We start from the raw sequence: 4,823 nt of genomic DNA, 5'->3' as shown, positions 1-4,823 counted from the left end.
ACATAGGAAGGTGCATAGCATAGAAGGTTGGTGAAGCGAGTGGTGTACTCAGTCACCCTGTCCTTTCCCATCTTGATGTTGCGGAACTCCTCGGCTTTGGCCTCCATCATACCCTTGGGAATGTGATACTTAGTGAATGCTTCGGCGAACTCATCCCACGTGATGTTGGCAGGGTCCTCATGGGAATCACTAAAACTATCCCACCAGGCACGTGCTGCACCTATGAGCTGGTGTGTGGCAGCTCCAACACACTCATCGTCGGTGAAGGTGGTGAGGTCGAGCTTCTTTTCCACCTCCTTGAGCCAGTCATCGGCTACAAGCGGGTCAGGGTTGGTGCCATCATAGGTAGGTGGCCTCAGCTTTAGAAATCCCTCCAGCTTCCTTTGGAAGTCATTCTACTGACCTCCCTAGCGATGGTTTGCTCCGTCTACAAGAGCTGCAAGAAGCTGGGTCTATTGCACCATCACCTCTGCCAGAGTCGGTGGTGGTGGTGGTGGCGGAATGTTCTCCTCATCAAGCAGCGAGGTATTCTCTAGGTTGAAGGGTATCCCTCCATGTCCACGGCCATGGCCACGGCCATAGTTGTTGCCACCACGCCCCCCGTTTGGTTCGACTAGTTTGGGGTGGGCGTACGTCCACGGTTCATTAGGCGAGCAGATCGGCGGTTCGGCATCTGTAACATGGATCATACGAATTTTAGTGTTTGTGCGATAAGTGCTTATAATTCAGTATGATTACATGATTTTGATGATTTAAAGAAAAAACATTTATACTATCCAACACTCATTACAAAGAAGCAATAAGATCCATAAGATCCAAAACATTCATTACATGGGTTTTATTACATAGCATCATCTCCAGTAGCTACACTTGGAGACTCGCGAGAATCATACTACGCATAGTGTCTCATATTACATCTCATAAGGGGTACATCATGGGGTACAACTTATGGAAGCCACTGACATGACTCATGACCATGCAGGGTCATCTACTCTAACTTGTACACCGCAGCTGGGATACGACTGTTCTCGATCTCGATTTCCTCATCAGACTTGTGAAGTCGGGACACATACTTCAAGGCCTCAGCGAGCTCCTCAGTAGGCTTGGCTCTAGGTAGGGTAGGGTAGGCGTCTAGGTTGAGGCGAGTTAGGGCTAACTCAAACTCCTCTATCCTAGGCTTCGTCTTGCTGTGAATCTCCTTGGGTAGCTGATCCCACATACCCTTCATCTCCCTGAGGCGCTTCTTGTCAGACTTCTGCCAAGCCTGCCAAGTCCTCTCACACTTGTCCTGTAGGTACTTGTTCTGCCTGAGTGCCTCGATTAGGTGACCCTGGTTGCGAACGGACTTTTTCCTGAAATCCTCTAGCTCCTGAGTCATGGTCTGGTTCTAAGATTGGATTTTCAGCATATCAATCGCCTTGGACCTCTCTCTGTCTCCTCTACGGTTGAACTCAGCCTTCTTATCATCCAACTCTCTCTGCTACTCCAAGACCTTGCTGTCGAGGTAGCAGTTCCTATTGCCTAGGTCGGCGGCTTTGCCCTATAAGTCAGTGACCTCGGCTCTATGGACTTCTTCACGACGGTTGAGCTCGTCCTGTAGCTTGGCAACTGTCTCAAGTAGACTAGCTCGCTCCTGTGCTCCCTGCGAGTCTCGCTCCTGGTACTCCCACAGAAGGGCCTAGTCCTGACGTCTCCTCTACTCAAGCTGGGTCACGTACCTGTCCTGCTCTAGTAGGTGGATAGCCAAGATGCGAAGGCATCTGTCCTCCTCGGGAAAGATAACTCTACTGGCTGCGAAACTCTGCTCACTAGGGGTGAGGCTAAGGTCGAGGGTCTGGGGAAGTAGACGGAACTCTGTCGCCTTCAGGTGCTCGTTGTGGTCCCTCATCACTCTGCGAAGTGCCTTGTGTGAGATAGCTTGCAGTCCCTCCTCAACTGTGTCCTCTATAGTCAACTCGGTGAAAGCTGGGACAGAAGGTAAGGTAGTGCTAGCTGGGAACTTGACTGAGGTGACAACCGGTCCTTCGATTCCTCCTTCCTGAGCTGACTTCCCGATGTAGGTGACCTTGATAAGCTCGTCAGGGACTCCTAACATGATGAGAACTTGGCAAAGGGTCTGTACAAAACCCCCGAGCTCACATAGGTCGAAGGTAAGCTTGGCGTGGTCTAGAGGTAGCGGTCCTAGAGGCGGCCATTCGACGTTCATTGCTATCTGCATGTTTTAAGGAAACGGGTGTTAGCAGGTCAATAAATAGATAAGCCTTGCATAAAAGTAAATGTAGGGTCGGTATATAACCGAAAGAAGGGCTATTCACGTCCTATTCTATCGTCCATTTCTGAGGGTTTCATCCTAGGGTCAAATATGGCACTGATACCAACTGAAACGACCTAATTTCCGCGAAGGAAAATCCACAGAGTCAAAGTGTAATAAGACCGTTGTGGATCATATTACCCCAAATTCCAGTCGAATATCATATCCATACAATGTAATATCAGAGTAAAATAGTGCGGAATTACATAAATTATTACATCGCCGCATTGGCGGAATCAAAAGTAGCATTCATTCAGAATAGCTTGGAGATAAGATCACCAAAACTCGAGCGTAGGAACAAACCCCTCATCCATCAAACTCCTCAGAGCTATACTCCTCAGCAGAACCTGTGTGCCAAAGCTTATCAGTACGATTTGTACTGGCCACTCCCACCCTATGAGCATTGCTTTGTGGAAATTGGATGCAAGTTGGATATAATCAAAAGGAACCTATAAGGCTGTGGTTTCCTATATATTAGCATATCAAGTATATAATAATAGTTGGTCAAGTTTTAACACCACTCCCACACACATTCCACCCCATTTCCATCTAGAGCTAGGTTTTGATCCTGGGATCGATATACCACCATCTCCATATCATCACCATACCATTGCTCAGTCGACAGGCCAACTCCCTCTCAGCACTGTCTCATGGCATGTAGCCCCTAGCTACGACTGACACTCTCTCACGGGGGAAGAAGAGAATGACTCATCTCACTATCTAGTTTAAGCGAAACCCAGGAAAGGTCCATAGCCGACAAGTCGGCACAAGTATCGATCGATCAACCATACACTCTGCAGAGGTTTTACATAACCACAAGATCTGCCTTCTTCGCTGACCGTTGTCAACTGGGCTGATTCCGGCCGCTTGCTAGCCTAGGATAATGCCACTCTACCATTCAGCCCTGGTACACCCCAAGTCTAGTCTGGGGCGGCTGAAACTGTGAGTCATGAGCTAGGTCCACAAGGTCTCCATGAAGTCTCGGAAGGGTGCCCCATACCTCCTTACACTGTCCGCTATCAACCTAGCAGTAGTGGCAATATCCTACCAAGTAGTCCGGCCGTCCCGCACCATATAGGGCGAGTGGTACGTAAGGCTTCCCGGCAAATCTGAGTACTAGTAAGTCCTTAGGGATGACCAAGCCAGAATGTCTTCATCAGGGTTTCCATTTACCGTGCCACCACAGCACCTCCACCCTGGGCTCCTCCCATCATAGGTTCACACCTAGGGCCACCTCATATACCATTTACCCACCATAGGTATCCATTTTCCAGGGGTGCCCAGGTAGCACCTCACGGCAAGACTTGCCCCAGGCTCATCGTATACTCCAACTTGGTTGACACAACCCTCACCCTCCACACAGCCAAGTCACACATGCAACACTCTCCCCATAGTCCAGATAACTCCAGTTTCCACCTCGCATCAATATGGTATATATAAGCGTAGTAGAAATAATAAGCAATGAAATATAGCAGCAAGCGTGTGACTTAGCCTAACAGCAGGGTGAGTAGGGGTAAGGTTGCATCAAGGTAAAGGCCATCAAGAAAGCATACTACCATGCAAGTCCTATAGTGTGATTATAACAATAAAGTAAAGCAATAGCAGCTCTATATTAGCCATGCGTAATAGGTGCTACGAGATTAGGTGGGATGTGGCACCTTTAGTGTAGTCGTCTACGTACTCCTCACGGTACTCTCGGTCCTCGTCCGTCTGGTTCTCCTCCAAGTTTGCAAATGATCGCATTATAGTCGCGTTAGAAACGTCTATAGAATAGCACAAAAAGCAATGAAAATTCAAAAGAGCCAAATGCACTCAAACATGGGTTCATTGCGTAGAGCTCGATTTTAGATGAATTTTGGTCCTGGTCTTGTATTTTTCTGAGTTCGTATGAATTAGTTATGAATTTCCGAAGTTTAAATCATTTCTGAAAATGGAAAAGGCTGAATTAATCCTAGGCTGACACGTGTCACACTGTGACTGGTCCACGTGGCATGCTGATGTCAGCATGACGTTAGCATGATGTCATCGTCTCGGTTCTGGTACTGACAGGTGGGGTCCCGCTGACGTCATCTTGACATCAGCATGACATCATCTACGTCATCAGCTACTGACAGGTGGGACCAGGGGCTCTTGGGTCACTGATATGTGGGTCCTGTCTAAGTCAACAGCAAGTCAATGCATGAGTCAACGGTCAACGAATCACAGTCACTGACAGGTGGCCCTGGTCAACGGTCAACGTTGACGGGTAAATGGTCAATACAGGCCGGGCCTCGACTGGGCTGGTTGGGCCTAGATTTGGGCCAGGCTTGGCCCACCATGTGGCGTGCGCTGGTGCAACCACATCGTCATACTGGTCCACTAACAGGCTGTGGTCCACGGGCGCAGGTGAGGCACGGTTCATGGTGAACCCGCCTGCGTTGGTCCATAGACCGCAGAGCCGGTCTATGAAGGACTTGGTCCACTTACTCCTTCCCAGGGTTTGGTTCACGTGCATGATGTGGTCGTGGTCGGA

This window comes from Miscanthus floridulus, chromosome 2 (genome assembly GCF_019320115.1).
Source record: "Miscanthus floridulus cultivar M001 chromosome 2, ASM1932011v1, whole genome shotgun sequence".
NCBI classification, from domain to species: domain Eukaryota; kingdom Viridiplantae; phylum Streptophyta; class Magnoliopsida; order Poales; family Poaceae; genus Miscanthus; species Miscanthus floridulus.
The sequence above is the reverse complement of the archived record's forward strand: the minus strand, read 5'-3'. Positions refer to the sequence as shown.